Source organism: Cetorhinus maximus, chromosome 21 (genome assembly GCF_964194155.1).
Source record: "Cetorhinus maximus chromosome 21, sCetMax3.hap1.1, whole genome shotgun sequence".
Lineage (NCBI taxonomy): Eukaryota > Metazoa > Chordata > Chondrichthyes > Lamniformes > Cetorhinidae > Cetorhinus > Cetorhinus maximus.
This window is the reverse complement of record NC_135899.1, coordinates 35181241-35199504: the sequence shown is the minus strand read 5'-3', so window position 1 is coordinate 35199504 and position 18264 is coordinate 35181241. Positions and strand designations below refer to the sequence as shown.

The 18264-nt window shown below is 43.2% G+C and overlaps 1 protein-coding gene and 1 pseudogene across 1 annotated transcript in view; both read right to left on the bottom strand.

Moving 5' to 3' along the window:
- Positions 1-1762: 1762 nt before the first annotated feature.
- On the bottom strand, positions 1763-17723 carry LOC144695165 (uncharacterized; annotated as a pseudogene).
- Positions 14029-18264, bottom strand: part of LOC144695207 (uncharacterized) — a 469933-nt gene continuing 465697 nt past the window's right edge. Inside the window, exon 2 of the mRNA XM_078566092.1 lies at positions 14029-15230. The gene's annotated coding sequence lies outside the window, so the exon portion shown is untranslated. The remainder of the gene's footprint in view (positions 15231-18264) is intronic.

The following is an 18264-nucleotide window of genomic DNA, read 5'->3' as shown; positions in this document are numbered from 1 at the left end:
CAGTGTACAGTACACAAGGATGATTGTGACCATTCTCTCTCTCTGGGGAATACTGCGATCCACCCCCTGGTGTAGCCAGTACCTGAAACAGTTCTTCAACATCCCACTAGCTTCTCTCTGTGAGCTGCCTCAGAGAGACACGGGTGTCAATAAACAACACCTCCTCCTCAGTGTGTGGTGCATGAAATGGTGGCATCAGCCACAGAAGAAAGGGATGGACCTTGTCCCTAACCAGCCATCAGGTCACTCCCCTTCCCCGAATATGGGTCTGATGCCTGAGTTCCTGACAATGAAAGCATTGTGGGATGATCCAGTGTGAGTGACGTTCACATGGAGTATTCTCAGTTGGACATTACACACTACATGGAGGAGGGAAATTGCTTTCTGTTCAGGTAACTCTGTGAGTCTCCTCGGGTGACCTTCAATGCCATGTGAGCGTTATCAATCACTCCCAGCACCTTGGGGAAACAGCTATTCCATAAAATTCCAGTGACCTCTGCTGCTGTTCTCTAAGTGTTGTATTAAATTTAATGAAGGCATTTACTCTACGGAGTCATTTACTCTCCTCCTTCTCCTCTTCCTCTTCACTCCTCCTTTTTGACGCTGTCCTCTTCCTAATTCTCCACTTTCATTCTCATTCTCTCTCCTCCCATTTTTCCTCCTCTTCCTCTCTCCTATCTCTCCTCGTCCAGTATTATAAAGATGAGAGGGATAGAGAGAAAGTTCAAAATTGTAAACTCTATCTAAAAGGAAAAAAGGAAGCAGATAAAACCATCTCAAACGAGTATAAACTCTTGGCCACAATCTGTGTCCTTGTGGCTGTTGCATATTTGTCAAAGGGTTTTACAAAAACAAACATTTGAAAGAATTGTGTGTGACCAATTGAAACAGTTTTATTTAAGGTTGGTACATTGTGATCTGATTGGCTTTATGATAAACGCAGTGGGTAAACATCTGCAGGATAATTTCTTCACTCATTTTACAACATGTTTGTGTTTTAATGAATGGTGGGGTTTGTACAGGGAGCCCAGAGCCTGAGGAATTATTCGTGTGACCCTAACAACAGCTTTAACAGGTTCATGGAATAATTTATCAGGAGCTGGACTTGAACCGACAACCTTGCTCTCTGAGTTGTGGCTTCAAGTCCCACCATAGGACTTGAGCACAAAAAGTCATGGCTGACATTCCATTGCAGTACTGAGGGGTGGAAGAGATTACAGAGATAGGGAGGGGAGAGGCCATGGAGGGATTTGAAAACAAGCTCAAAAACCTCACTAAAACTAACACTGAGCTTTCCTGGGACGAGTGGGTTATTCCTCGAGTTTTATTCCTGACAGACTGTTAGAACTGTGCCTGAACAATAGAACTTTCATGAGTGAATGAAAGCAGAATGGTTAATCAGCAGTACTGATTGACGACAATCCCTTAAGATGTCCATTCCAGCTGACACCAGGGACTTTACCACCTTTCACAGCTTCAGGAACCCAGACACAAAGACAGCACTGACACCTGCAACTCTAACTAGTTACCACTTTAAATCGAATCAAACTTTCAGGCTGCCAGTTTACAGGGGGAAAAGCATTCTGTCCACAGCCTTGGGACTTAACCCTTTAGAAACTGAATCTAATACAACAGAAATATTATAAGTTATTGTCAGCTGTGTTAGCACTCTCGTCTCAGAAGGTTCTGAAGAAGTTCTGAATAAGTGTCATATTGGACTTGAAATGTTAACTGTGTTTTTCTCTCTCCACAGATTCTGCTGATTTTTCCAGCAATTAATGTTTTTATTTGAGTTTTTTTTGTGCAGAATTGAAGAGATCGAGAGTGGTTTGTAAATCTGTTGCAGAGTGGGCAACGACACTGCAGTCATCTGCAAACTGTAGATTATGTGTATCTATGGTGGTCAGTTTAGTTTTGGAACGGAGGCAACCGAGGTAAATGAATTTCCCATCTAGATGGTATTTAATACTGACACCAGAGGGCAGTTGATTTTTGATAAAGTGAATAATCACTGTCAGGTAGATTGTAAATAGAATAGGGGATATCACACAGCCTTGCTTGACACCAGTCTGGATTTTGAAGACTTCTGTTTCAGATCTCCCACTCAAAACAGTTGCAGTCATATCACCATGAAGCAATTGCAGGATTGTGATGAAGTTTCTTGGACATCCAAATCATTGGAGCACAATCCACAGAGCCATGCAATTTACTGAGTCAAATGCTTTGGCCATGTCGACGAATGTAATGAAGAGTTCCTGGTGTTCTTCATATTTTTCTCAAATTTCTGTGGAAACAAAGACCATGTCGGAGGTTCCTCTGGAAGGTCTAAAGTCAAGTCAAAGTTCTGAGTGATGTCTTTATCACTCGATTCATGTGGGGGACTGATGCCTGCTGGATAGATTGTCGACTTGTTCAATCAGTGATGAACATCCATCCAGCACCAAGACATCACAAGGCCCAAAAGTCCAAGAGGAAGAAGTTCAATGTCTCAACCCTAAAACAGCCCGACCGAAGAGAGGAATTCCAGGTGCAGCTCACGACCAATCTGGAAAATCTTCAGACATCCGCCGTGGATCCGCTGGTGCTTTAGGAGATTGAAAGATTGGATGAAATCTGTCTCACAGACGATGCGTTTGAGAATGATTTGACACACACCTCACACGTAAATGGATTCTGTCCAGTATGTATGCGTTGGTGCATGCGGAGCGACGAATACCGTGAGAATGATTTGTCACACACTTCACAGAAGGATTTCTCCCCTGTGCAAATCATCTGCTGTCCCAGGATAAAGATGTCATGAAAGATTTATTGCAAACCTCACACTTGTAGGTTTAGTCCCCTGTATGGATCCTCTGATGGAGCAAGAGGTTCCATGACCGTGAGAATGATTTGTCGCACACCTCACACTTGAAGCATTTCTCCCCTGTGTGAATCCTCTGGTGCCTGAGGAGATCAGAGGATTGGGTGAAAGCCATCTCACAAACCTCACACCTGAAGGGTTTCTCCCCTGTATGGATGCCCTGGTGCATCAGGAGCCTCGTAGATGTTGCAAAAGCTTTATCACAAACCTCACACCTGAAAGGTTTCTCCCCTGTGTGGATTGTCTGATGGACCAGGAGATGCGATAACTGTGTAAAGGCTTTGCCACACACCTCGCATGTGAATGGTTTCTCCCCTGTGTGAATACGTTGGTGTTCGCAGAGTGTCGATGACCGCGAAAATGATTTGTCACACACCTCGCATGTGAACAGCTTCTTACCTGTGTGAGTGCACTGGTGTCTACGGAGGGATGATGAGGTCGACAATGATTTCTCACACACCTCGCATATGAACAGATTCTCGCCAGTGTGAATGCGTTGGTGTACACGGAGGGACGATGCGTTTGAGAATGATTTGACACACACCTCACACGTAAATGGATTCTCTCCAGTGTGCATGCGTTGGTGCATGCGGAGCGACGAATACCGTGAGAATGATTTGTCACACACTTCACAGATGAATGGTTTCTCCCCAGTTTGAATGTGTTGGTGCATGAGGAGTTGCGATGACTTTGAGAAAGATTTGTGGCAAAACTTGCATGGGAACGGTTTCTCCCCTGTGTGAATGTGTTGGTGTACACGAAGGATCGATGACTGTGAGAATGATTTTCTGCACACTTCACACGTGTATGGTTTCTCCCCTGTGTGAATGCGCCTGTGAATCACCAGGCCAGATGATTGTGCAAAGCACTTGTTACAAACCTCACACTTGAACGGCCTCTCCCCAGTGTGAATGCGTTGATGTTGCACGAGTGTCGATGGCCGTGTGAAGGCTCGGTCACACACCTCACACTTGAATGGTTTCACTTCCATGTAGCTGTCCTAGTGTTACAGGTGGTCCAACAGTTGCATCTTCCCTTATTTGAACCTGTGAAGTTCTCCTCACACACCTCACACTTGAACAGCTTCTCACCTGTAGGAATGAGTCAGTGGTTCATGAGGCTCGATGAATGATTGAAACTCTCACCACACTTGGAGCCACTCACACTTCTTCCCAGCCTCACCCTGACCGATCGCCCACAGCCAAACCTTCAGAAAGGTTGCTTCTGATGGAAGGTTCCAGACCACTGACCAGCTTCAGATCTGATGATATGTCAAAGCTCCCCTGACCTGACCGATTTCCAGAAGATGGTTTCACTGCCCAACCTTCTCTGTGTTGAGCAATACTGTGAAGGGACTGGATGTCTTCCCACAGTTGTGCAGTTGTTCCTTGGGTGATGGTCAGGATCTATCTGCGGTGTCTATCCTCTCTGTATTCTCTGGTGTAGTACGGTGCAATCCTTCTGTAAAACAGGAAAAGGAACCATGATTACCTCCAATTCCTTCTGGTCAACTGCAGTGATACTCACTGAATCATATCAATCTAGAAACATCCCTTCATCGCATCCCTGAGTATGACTCATCTCATTGGAAGGTGGGAAAGTCCTCAATATTAACTTCATGGAGTATCATGGCTTCAGCTCTTTTATGACCACAGCCGGTGTTAATTGTTGTGCAAACCAAATCCCAGAGGGAAACTTGGCTTATGAGCCATTGCTTTATTTTTAATATTCCACAAATGAGAATAAGGCGTACTGATCTCAGCAGTAGGATTTCCAGTAATACTTTTGGGATTTTAAAAATTGAAAATAAAAGTTTTATTAACAAGAATAAAAGAAAACTTAAGCACACAAGATTACCGTTACACAGTTAAGATTAGTCTTACAAAAGATTCCCCAAAAAGACTCTCTACTTAGTCAGACCACAAGTAAACACCTCCAGGCAACACACCGTTATAAGTATTAACTATAAAAGAAATTCAGTAATACTACATAAGGCGAACTGCTGTAACTTCAATAAAAGCATACCACATGACCTCTACCCTCATCCAGTCTGCAGTGGATTCCACTTTAGAATAAAACTGCTTGTTGCAGCCCAAGATTTTTCTGGCTTGACTGGGTGTTTGATTCAAACTGCAACTCCTCCCAACCCAGAGATGACTGCTCCCAGCTCAGCTCCAGCTATCTCTAGCTAAGCTCTGCTCAGTTACTCTAAAATACTTTTCTTCCTCTTTCATCTCCAGTTCCATTGTTCTCACACCTCTTTGAAACTCAAATCCTTCCAAATATACAATATTTTATGTCTCTATCTTGTCTTTGCTTTTGGGTCAATAAAATATAATTTTGCCACTACTATTTACCTATGGAACTCCTGTAAGATGCAAACATGCTTCTTTGCTCCTCTGACTCCCCTTTGATATTCAAACTGCCATGAAGCTATCATATTTTTCATTATATTATTGTGGGTTTATGTTGTCTGTGTGGCTGATTAGATAGACTGCAGGGTTGAACTTATCAAAATCAGTTGGGTGTAAAAGGCAATTGAAATGCTAATGGGTTAGGGCAGCATGTAGGGTGTGTATAAAATTTGCATTTTTAGATAAGGGGAAGAGTTGTTGGAATTTCAAAGGTGATATGATAAGGTTTTACGACTGGCACGATGAAGAGGGCAAGGTTATTACATTGATTTTTCTCAGAGGTACTGGCCATATTGACAACATGAAAGATTTTTATATTATGGGAAAAAGTAAATTTCCAAAGATATGTAGAACAATGTATTTTACAGATTAACGATGAAGAAATGCATTTAAAGAAGTATGGAAGGTTATGTAGGGTGTGGCCGTGTAACATCTTGAAAGGTACACCGTGTAAAGCAGCCTTGGAGAAAGGCCTCTAGCCACTTTTGCTGATGTCTGCTGTGTCCAGTAACTAAACTTGTATGAAAAGCCTTTGGAATTCCAGTGTTGAGTGGGTGCTGTGGTTACCTTGCTGGGTTGCTTATTTAAATTTAAAATCTATTTTTAGGCAGTTGCCTTAAATGGGGTGTGTAGTTGGGAGCCTGTTTAATTAAGAATTTTGTGAACTGTTAAGACTAAATAACCGTGTAACTGTAAACTTCTGTGTTTATTGTTTTGTTTTCTTTTGGTAACAAATGTTTTAATTTACTTTTAAAAAGTCTCTGAAGGTGTTAGAGGACTTGTTACTGCTGAATTCAGTGCATAAGCCTTCTCATAATAAATACAAATTGCAAAACCATTGTGATAGCATGGCCAAGTTTCCCTTGTGGACTTGATCTGTCTGGCACATATCACCTGCCATGTCATAACAAAACTGGGGGCTCTTTGCAGGATTTTTGAAAATTCCTTGATTGGCTTGGAGTTGGTGAATCTTAAGGCTATGAGTATGAGAAACACATTGAACTCAGGAGTTAGTGTGAGAGAATTTAAAGTTGAGATTGCAAATATGGCTTTATCAATTGCTAAGACTTTTCTGGGAGTAGAAGATATATTTCTGATTGGTTTATAAAAATTAACTAAGGTTAAATTAACAGAATTGGCAGATATGTTGTAGTTGAGGTTAACTGTAGACACAAAGAAAGCAGACATAATTAAAGTATTGGCACAGCATTTGAAATTGGAAGGGATACGAGAGAGACCAGGTTCTTTAGGGGGAGAGTCAATTGAATTAGCTGAGATCCAGTTGTAAATGAAGCAGTTTGAACATGAAAAGGAACTGAAAAAATTTGAGTTGGAGGCGAAAGAAAAGAAACAGGAAAAAGAGAGAGCATTTCAAAGGGAAATGGAAATGAGAAAACTTGATCTTCAGAGGGAGAAATTAGCGATGAAGGAAAGAGAAAGGGGATATCAGCTTAAAAAACTGGAAGTTAAAAAAGAGATCTCGGAGGCGGAGGGAGGTTCTGAGGATGAAATGACCACTTCCAATCTAAAACCCAATGGGGATGTTTAAATTTGTGTAGGTACTTCTGAAGTTTGAGGAAAGGGATGTATTGGCGTTCTTTATTTCATTTGAGAAGATAACTAAACAGATGAAATGTCCACAAGAAATCCGGACATTGCTGTTACAGGTAGGTTGGTAGGTAGAGCTCGCGAGGTATATGCATCACTGTCAGAAGAGATGTCACCGGATTATGAAGCAATAAAAAAGGTTATTTTGAGTGCATATGAATTGGTTCCTGAGGCATACAGGCAGAAAGTTAGGGATATAAGGAAACAGCCTGGTCAGACTTATATTGAGTTTGAGAGAGTAAAACAAAGTAATTTTGACAGTTGTACATGGGCATTAAAGGTAGAGACAACATATGCAGCTCTTGGAGAAGTAATTCTTTTGGAAGAATTTAAAAATTCAATTCCTTCAGTACTGAGAACTCATGTGGAGTGTTAAAATAATAAGACAAGCAGCAGAGATCGCTGATGATTATGATAGATCTAAACTCATGGGGAAGGTAAATTTAAAGAGTAAGTGAAAAACAGGTGAACTGATTATTGGAGTAGTGGAAAAAATGCCCATTGCAGGGCTTCAATTTATTTTAGGTAATGATATAGCTGGGTCACAGATGTTGGTGGTGCCTACTGTAGTCAAGCAGCCTGTGGAGGAGTACTCAACAGAAGTGTTGCAGGAAGAATAGCCTGGATTGTTTCCAGATTGTGTAGTAATGAGATCATAAACTCACATGTTGAAACCGGAAGAGGAGAAATGTAAAAGGCAGAGGAAAGATGCTGATATCCAATTAGCTGGATATCACCTGCCATGTCATAACAAAACAAACTCTCAACTTATCTAAAAATGCAAATCTTAGATCTAAGCTATTTACTTGTACCTCAAACTTAACACCTCTATCCTTTTCATGTTTCAAACTCCCAGACAACCTGACTCCTATCTATCTCTTGCCCAGCTTAATTAAATCTCTCTCTCTCTCTCTCACACACACACAACCTTCTTTACAGAATAACACAATATTCCCCAAAAATATTTTTAAAAATAACATCTCTTCTCACAAGCTCAAACAAGTGCAAGGAAATTTACCACTCCTAACTGTTATGATCACAGCTGATGTTACTACTGGCTCAGCCAGATTCCAGGGTGGAAACCGGCTTGATAGATCCTAACTTTTATTTTTTGTTTAGAAACGTGGAGGGCGGCTACTGAACAGAGTCACGGGAGTCAGCTGATGAACTTTTAACAAAAGAATAAAACATTTATTCAACAAGAAAAGATGAACTATATTACAATACTCTTTCACCCACACCTATACCTTATATTCAGATTGTAAGAGTAGCACAAGCTACAAAAGCTATCTTATACTCTCATGATCACAGTGAGTACATTGTCCTGTCACGAAGCTATCATATTTTTCATTGTATTGTGGATTATTGTAAAGTAGGTTTATGGTTGTGAATGTGGATGGTTCTATGTGCGTGGCTGATTTAATTGAATTAGAGTCAGATAGACTGCAAACTTGAACTTATCAAAAGGATAAAAGCAAAAAAATTGCGGATGCTGGAAATCCAAAACAAAAACAGAAACAGAAATACCTGGAAAAACTCAGCAGGTCTGGCAGCATTGGCGGAGGAGAGCACAGTTGACGTTTCTCGAAACGTCGACTGTGCTCTCCTCCGCCGATGCTGCCAGACCTGCTGAGTTTTTCCAGGTATTTCTGTTTCTTATCAAAAGGAGTTAGGTGTAAGAAGGGTATTTGAAATGCTAATGAGTAAAATGGATGAGGGCAGCATATAAGGTGTGAATAAAATTTGTATTTTTAGACAAGGGGAAGGGCTGTTGGACTTTCGAAGAAGATATAAGATTTTATGATTGGCAAGATGAATAGGGCAAGGTTATTACATTGAGCTTTCCCAACGGTACTGACCATATTGACAACATGAAAAATTTTTATATTATGGAAAAAGTACGTTTCCAAACACCTGTAGAACAATGGAATTTACAGATTAAAGATGGAGAAAACATATGTAAAGAGGGATGGAAGGCTATGTGTGTGTGGCCATGTAAGATCAAAAGGTATGCCGTGTGAAACAGACGTGGGGAAACAGCCTCTAGCTTCTTTTGCAGAAGTCTGCTGTGTCCAGTAACTAAAGTTGTGTTGAAAGCCTTTGGGATTCCATTGTCGAGTGGGTGCTGTGGTAACCTTGCTGGATTGCTTATTTAAATTTCAAATCTATTTTGAACTGTTGCCTTAAAGGGGGTGTGTAGTTTGGGAGCCTGGTTAATTAAGAATTTTGGGAACTGTTAAGACTAAATAACTGTAATCTTGTGCGTGTTTATTTTGTTTTCTTTCTTTTGTAATAAATGTTTTAATTTACCTTTAAAATCTCTAAAGGTGTTAGCGGACTTGTTACTTCTGAATTCAGTGCATAAGCCTCTCGTAATAATAAAAAATTGCAAAACTGTTGTGACAGGATGGCCAAGTTTCCCTTTTGGATTTGGTCCACCTGGCACGTATCACCTGCCATATCATAATAGTCCATGTAAACCAATAGGCGACCGATGGTCAGACACCACAGTCTGAAACAAAGTGACAGATGCCACCTCAAACCGGCACTACGGATCTCTCATCAACTCCCCCCAGACGCTTGTCACACCGTAAGCCAACCAGCTTCACTGAACTCTGTCTTTCACACGAGGGTTTCCAATCTCCAGTCGAAGAACTTGCTTTGGAATCTTCTTCAAAACAATACCTTTTCTCAAATGCCTTCCACAATGGTCCACCCCCGGGGTTTTAAACTCTCCTTCTGATATCCCTCCCCCCTGGATCGCCACGTGCATTCAAGCTTCCTTCCATGCGCTCTCAGACTTAGCAGTGCTGACAGAACACCACTGCTTTATATGCTCAAAGAGTTACAGACCCTCAGCTGTCTCCTTGGATCTTCTGGCTTCTCACAAGCCTATTTTGCTTCAACTTGGAGCTTTCTCCCTTTCAGCTCAGAGCCTTCCTGTCTGCTCCTTGCTTTAAATTTCTCCTAACAGGAGATTCCTGTCCTTGTCCTTTGACTTAACTGAAAGGTCTTCTTGGGCCCTCTCTTTTTCCTTTAGGACCTGCTTCCTGCAGTTCCCTCTCCCAGTAGACAGCCAACAACTTGGTATCTCCCTTGAGATCTAGAACTCACTTGACATTCACTGTTACTTTATCTCTAGAGCAATTCATCTAAGATTCTTAGAGTTAATTTCCACAGCAGACTGCCCGTATGTCAGCTAGAGAGATTAAACTACTCCATTCTACTACTTCATTCTTAACATGCAGAATATAAATATAACTTACTTAAACTATCTCTAGTTCCTAACACAACTGATGAATTACTATTTCGCCATGTTAGTCATCACTAGGGAAGTAGACTAAGGACAGATCCCAAAACTGGGTATCCATGAGGTGCAGTGAGCCATCAGCAGCAGCAGGATTGTATTCCACCACAATCTCACAGCCCAGCACAGCCCTCATTCCATGATCATCATCAAACCAGTAGATAGACATGTCAGGAGCAGCATTGGCTCCCTCTCTGCCACTTGCCTCTCTGCCCACTGCCTCCTCTCTATCTGGACTGAGGTCAGGAACTACCCTCAACCCACCTGCCACCTCACCCCACCCCCACCCCAACCATGCAGGAAGGGGACTGCAGCCTGAAGGTGCATCCTTCAGTGCTCCTTGACACACTGAGTTTGAACTAGTGTGCAGCCATTCCTACCCTGCTCTGCTGCTAGTTTTAGGTGATAACCCAATCTCCCTTTACAATGAGTCTGCCCCCTCAATGGGAGACTGCTTCACAGTGAGGGTCAGAAAGATAGTGAACCATGAGGGGAATCATGCTGCTACAGAACACCTGGTCATTTTCTGACTTCATAGAACAACAAACAACAACTTGCATTTATATAGCACCTTTAATATAGTTCAATGTCCCAAGGTGCTTTGCAAGAGTGTTAACAAAATTTGACACTGAGGCACAGAAGGAAATTTTGGTGCAGATAGCCAAAAGCATAGTTAAAGAGGTAGATGTTAAGGAGTGTCTTACAAGAGGAAAGAGAGGTAGAGAGATAGAGGGGTTTAGGGAGGAAAATTCCAGAGCTTCGGGCCCAGGCAGTTGAGCACACGGCCACCAATGTTTTTTTTAATTCATTCATGGTATGTGGGCATCACCAGCGGGGCCAGCATTTATTGCCCATCCCCAGTTGCCCTTGAGAATGTGGTGGTGAGCTGCCTTCTTGAACCGCTGAGGTCCATGTGGTGTAGATACACCCACAGTGCTGTTTAGGAGGGAGTTCCCTCAGCAACAGTGAAGGAATGGCGATATATTTCCAAGTCAGGATGGTGAGTGGCTTGGAGGGGAACTTCCAGGTGGTGGTGTTCCCATGTGTCTACTGCCCTTGTCCTTCTAAATGGTAGCGGTCCTGGGTTAGAGGTGATGGTTAGATTCTCCCTTGTTGGAGATGGTCATTGCCTGGCACTTGTGTGGCATGAATGTTACTTGCCACTGGTCAACCCAAGACTGGACATTGTTCAGGTCTTGCCGCATTTGGACAAGGTGGAGCAATTAAAATCAGGGATGCTCAAGAGATCAAAAGTTTGAAGAGTGCAGAAGTCTTAGAGAGATGTAGAGCTGAGATGATTGTCAACCTTGGCTCGAAGGATAGCAACTCTCACCTCTGAGTCAGAAGGTTGTGGATTCAAGTCCTACTCCAGGACTTGAGCACTGATGCTGACACTCCAGTGCAATAGTGAGGGAGTGCTGCACTGTCAGAGGTACTGTCTTTCAGATCTAATGTTAAACCGAGGCCCCTTCTGCTCTCTCAAAGGCGGGTCGAAAGGATCCCATGCCACTATTTTGAAGAATAGGGAAGTTATCCCTGGTGTCCTCAATTAATTGGTGTTCAACATTAATCCCTCAATCAACACAACTAAAAAACACTAAGATAAAAGCAAAATAGATTATCTGGTCATTATCACATTGCTGATTGTGGGAGCTTGCTCTGCGTACATTGGCTGCCACATTTCCTACATTACAACAGTAACAACCCTTCAAAAGAAATTTAGTTCTGTAAAGTGCTTTGGCACATCTGGTGGCCATGAAAGGCTCGATATAAATGCAAGTCTTGCTTCTTTTTCTATTCTGAAGAGGTTACAGGAGGTGGTGGGAGGTTTTGGAAGGATTTGAAAAGACAAAAGGAAACATCCAGATCCGAACACACAGACAGAACTGACCATTGACAGTCCACAGGATAATAACCAGCTCCCAACACACACACACAGAACTCAACAATAGGAAATCAGTAAGAATCCTCAGACACTCTGCACCTCGCAGATAATTACACCTCACCTTCTCATATTCAGTAATGACCCATCAGCCTGTAAATCAGAAGGGAAATGCTTCCAATAAACACACTCAATATCCAACACACAGCTCCAGTCAAACAGTTCAGCACAAAGCACCGAGTAAACAGCTCTCTCAGCTGGATCTTCTCACACAGCATAAGGGGCATTTCCACACCTGATTCCCCACAGGATAGTCGGACTGCCTGAACATTAGTGTGGATATTATGTGACGTAATTATTAAAAATTCTGCTCCTTCACTCACCATTTCCTCACTTGGTTTTCAGTCCCTACGGGAAGTGAAGCAATTGTGGAAGAGGAAGAGGAGAGAATGGGCAGAGTGGGTGGGATCTCTGATTGACGTCTCTCACAGCCAATCCAAGTATTTCTGGAACAACATGAATTTCCTGAAGCTTGGGAAACTGACCGGTGAAACGGAGGCGACTTTGAGCAGCAGATCAGGTGGGGATTTAAACGTGTCATTGTCCCATCTGAATAAAACCTCACTTATTGCAGCTGCTGTCTCAGTTCCCCCGGTAAACGTTTGACAGAGATTTCGAGTGAGAATAGCATTCTTCATTCTCAGAAGCTTTCAAACTGACAACATCAGTGTGGGATGTGTAGCCTCGGATGTGTTTAACACCAGATCAGAAGAGGAAGACCAACAGCATCCAAGATCCAAGGCAGCGATGACGGGTAGTGCTGGGATCAGCACAATCACAGGAGAGAGGGATACCCAGAGAGAGGAACACAGGAGAGGAGAGAAGAAATTGATCCAGTGCTCGAGGAGTAACTCAGTGGTTCAGGGAGTGACTGTGTGACTTAGGAATTGAGGTGGGGCTCAATGTGTGAGTATATGGCCCATGAGTTGATCACTCCTTCCCCAAATATGGGTATGATGTCCGAGTTCCTGACAATGAAAGCATTGTGGGATGATCCAGTGTGAATGACTTTCGCATGGAGTATTCTCAGACGGACATTACACACTTCATGAAGGAGGGAAATTGCTTTCTGTTCAGGTAGCTCTGTGAGTTTCCTCAGGTGACCTTCAATGCCATGTGAGTGTTATCAATCACTCCCAGCACCTTGGGGAAGCAGCTATTCCATAAAACTCCAGTGACCTCTGCTGCTGCCCTCTGAGTGTTGTATTAAATTTAATGAAGGCATTTACTCTTCGGAGTCATTTATTCTCCTTCTCCGCCTCCTTTTCAAATCTTTCCACTTTCATTCTTCTACCCACCTCCCTTATTTCTCTCTTTCTCTTCCTCTCTCCTCCACCTTTCTCTCTGCTCATCCAGTATGATAAAGATGAAAGGGATAGGAGAAATTCACCATTTTAAACTCTACCATAAATGAAAAAACAAATCAGAAACTCCATACAATATTATTGAGATAATAATGTAACTATGATTGCCGTCATCATTCTCTAAAAACATCTGCTTTAGGATCAGGGGAAGGCCATTCAGCCCCTCGAGCCTGCTCTGCCATTAAATCCCCACCTGATCTGCTGCCATCCGGTTATGGTCTCAACACCACTTTTATGTCTACCTCCATAACCCTTGACTCCCTTTTCTACCAAAAAATCTGTCCATAGCAACAGAGAACTAAATGCTTTTAGATGACCCAGGTTTGTGAAAGTTGATATATAAATGCAAGTCTTTCTTTGGGAAACATTATCCTTCCTATGAACTGTAAATTATAAACTCATTGATGGAGAAAGTATATCAGTCCACAGTGACACTGACCAATATATTGTGTACAGGACTCTTACTGTAGGCTCCTGAGTGTTTCAATGAATAGGAACACACCATGCTGGCAAATCAGGCAGCTAGAGTTAAGATAAGAAAATAATTTATTGAGTTATAAAACTATACAGAAGACAGCAGACAAACAACACAATATTCAGCTCACACCAAACTTTGAGTCAATCAAAATAACAAAGCATTTGAAAATGACTCAAGATCTTTCCCAGAATATGAAATGAATCTTGGAAGAGTGTAAGGTGATTATATCACACCGTTATTACATCGAGGTTTGATGGGCTAAGGGAACTCAGGTCTGGAGAGACTCACCCCACTCCCTCACCATATTCAGGATAGTAGTCCTCCCAGACAGGGGAGTACAAACATTCCCCATGGAATTAGTCAAACACCTGTCACCAGAAGAGGATCTGTCTATAATTCACATCACCAACTAAAGCAGGATCTGATTCTACCCCATACCCACTCCTGAGAGCTGGCTCACTTTACTAACACACACAAACACACACACACACACACATTCACATCAGGGGAAACTCTCTCAGAATACTACAGACAGAAGTTTCTTTAAAATCCCTGTGCTTTAGTCTGGCTCCGAATTCTGATGGTCAAAAATGACACCGAGCTTTACCGGCACAGGATGGAGCTCGTTTCCATCATACAAACACATGCAGAATTGAAGAGATTGAGAGTCATTTGCAGATCGGTTACAGTGGACAACGACACTGCAGTCAGCTGCAAATTGTAGATCATGTGTATCTTTGGTGGTCAGTTTAGTTTTGGCACAGAGGTAACCGAGGTAAATGAGTTTCCCATCTAAATGGTATTTAATACTGACACCAGAGGGCAGTTGATCTTTGATGAGGTGAATAGCCAATGTCAGGTAGATTGTAAATAGAATGGGGTCTATCACACAGCCTTGCTTGACACCAGTCTGGATTTTGAAGGCTTCTGTTTCAGATCTCCCACTCAAAACAGTTGCAGTCATATCATCATGAAGCAATTGCAGGATTGTGAAGAAGTTTCTTGGATATCCAATTGTTGGAGCACAAAGCAGAGATGATAGAAATATATATGTGGTAGATGAGAAGCTGAAACCTTTCTAGCCACCTGATTGCCTTCTTGGTCAAAGTGAAAGTCAGTGAGTGACTTGTACCTGATGCTGCACTGAAAGGATGCTGAGTTTCTATGAGACAGGAGCTTCTATGCATATTGATGTCTTCATCGGTGATGTTTGATGATCTGGTCAAAGGTTAAATTGGCCTTGTTGAACCAATTGGACTGATGGTGGGAGAGGTTTTGGACAGACACTGCTGAGACAGACAATGCTTTGGAACGAAAGCTCCCCTGTGTGAGCACTGGAGGGTAAACAACACAGACAACTCTCAGTGTAACGGAAACAGGTGACCCAGCTCCAAGTCCTTGTGGAGACTTCGTTATATGGCGAGACAGGAGTAGGTGAAACAATCCTGTCACATGTCACACTGGAAGGGTTTGTCTTCTGTGAGGGTTCACCTGATGTTCCAGGAGGTCTGACAACTGTGTGAAGGCTTTATTACAGAACTTACACCAATAGGGTTTCTCCCGTGTGAGTGTGTTGATGGACCAGGAGATACGCTGACTGTGTGAAAGCCTTGTCACACACCTCACACCTGAATGGTTTCCCATCAGTGTAGAGCTGCTAGTGTCCCAGTTGGATTGAAAGTGTCACAAAAGATTTCTCACAAACCTCACACATGAAGGGTTACTCCACTATATGGATCCTCTGATGGAGCAGGAGTTTCGATGACTGCGGGAACGATTTGTCACACACCTCACACCTGAATGGTTTTTCCCCTGTGTGAATGTGTTGGTGTCTGCGGAGGTTTGATGGCTCCGAGAATGGTTTGTCACAAACCTTGCATGTGAGTGGTTTATCCCCTGTGTGAATTCTCTGATGGAGCAGAAGTTTTGATGACTGTGAGAATGATTTGTCACACACCTCGCATGTGAATGGTTTCTCCCCTGTGTGAATGCGTTGGTGTACACGCAGGTTCGATGACCGTGAGAATGACTTGTCACACACATCGCACGTGAATGGTTTCTCGCCTGTGTGAATCCTCTGGTGTGTTAGGAGATCGGAGAAATAGGTGAATGCAGTCTCACAAACTTCACACCTGAAGGGTTTCTCCCCTGTGTGAATGCGTTGGTGTGCATGCAGTGCTGACGACCACGAGAATGATTTGTTGCATACCTCACAAGTGAATGGTTTCTCCCCTGTGTGAATGCGTTGATGTGCACAGAGGGCCGATGAGTCCGAGAAGGATTTATTACACAGCTCACATGTGAACGGTTTCTCACCTGTATGAATACGCTGGTGTGCACGGAGGGCTGATGACCAGGAGTATGATTTGTCACACAGCTCACACGTGAATGGTTTTTCCCCGGTGTGAATGCGTTTGTGTGCAATGAGGTTTGATGACCGTGAAAATGATTTATTACACATCTTGCATGTGAATGGTTTCTCCCCGGTGTGAATGTGTTTGTGTGCGCGGAGGATTGCTGAGTCTGAGAATGATTTGTTGCACACCTCGCACACGAATGGTTTCTCTCCAGTGTGATTACGTTGGTGTATACGGAGGGCTGATGAGGCCGAGAATGATTTGTTGCACAACTTGCACATGAATGGTTTCTCCCCTGTGTGAATGTACTGGTGTTTGCGGAGCGTGGTTGACCGTGAGAATGATTTGTTGCACACCTCACACGTGAAGGGTTTCTCCCCTGTGTGAATGCGTTGGTGTACTCGAAGGGTTGATGAGGCTGAGAACGATTTGTCGCATATTTGGCACATGAATGGTTTCTCTCCAGTGTGAATACGTTTGTGTGCATGGAGGCTCGATGACCGCGAGAAAGACTTGTTGCAAACCTCGCATGTGAATGGTTTCTCCCCTGTGTGAATCCTCTTGTGGATCAGGAGATCGGAGGAGTGGATGAAAGCCACCTCACAAACATCACACCTGAATGGTTTCTCCCCTGTGTGAATGCGTTGGTGTGCGCTGAGGGCTGATAAACATAAGAATGATTTGTCACACACCTCACACTTGAATGGCTTCAGGCCGGTGTGAATGCGTTTGTGTCTGCGGAAGCTTGATGACTCCGAAAATGATTTGTCACACACCTCGCACGCGAACGGTTTCTCCTGTTTGTGAATGCGTTGGTGTGTTCGGAGGGACGATGAGTTTGAGAATGATTTGTCACACACCCCACACTTGAACAGTTTCTCCCCAGTGTGAATGTGTTGTTGATTCTTGAATGTCGATGACTGTGCGAAGACTTGTCCGCAAACTTCAAATTTGAATTGTTTCTCATCCATGTGGCTGTCCTTGTGCTCCTGGTGGGACAACAGATCCACCTTGTCTGTTAGGAGATCTTATGAGCCTGTGGAGCCCTCCTAACACACTTCACCTTTGAACAGCCTCTCACCTGCAGGAATGAGTCAGTGGTTCATGAGGCTCGATGAATGAATGAAGCTCTCACCACACTTGGAACCCACTCACACTTCTTCCCAGCCTCACCCTGACCGATCACCCACAGTTGAACCTTCGGAAAGGTTGGTTCTGATGGAAGGTTCCACACCACTGACCAGTTTCAGATCTGATGATATGTCAAAGCTCCCCTGACCCGACCGATTTCCAGATGATGGTTTCACTGCCCAACCTTCTCTGTGTTGAGCAATGCTGTGAAGGGACTGGGTGTCTTCCCACAGTTGTGCAGTTCTTCCATGGGTGATGGTCAGGATCTATTTGCGGTGTCTATCCTCTCTGTATTCTCTGGAGTAGTACGGTGCAATCCTTCTGTAAAACAGGAAAAGGAAACATGATTTCCTCCAACTCCCTCTCCTCCTTTGCTGAAGGGGCTGACTCCTCAGTTACAGACTGTTCCACAGTGAGTGCCTGTCTGCTATTCCCCTGTGTGGGGATCAGATGCAAGTCCTTTCTTTTCCTCACTTGACTGTCACACACCCTCTGTTTCCAGCAGCGACACTGGATAGTGACCAAGAGCAGACAACTTGGCTACTTTTTTTCCTCTGCCCAGACCCCCATCTTCCCAGGTACTTCTACCCTGAGAGTTTGCGTTTAGTAGAAAAAACATTCTGGAGAATTGTTAATTCAATGAAAATTTTGAACTGTCTCTCCTTGTTTTCAAAAATTATTTGAAGAAAACACATTGTGCAGGAAGTGCTAGAAGCTGAGGAAAATATTTCTTCAGTGTAGCTGATTGAAGGGTTCTGCTTTATCCTGGGAAATTAGATACACTGCACTCGCTCAGACTGCAC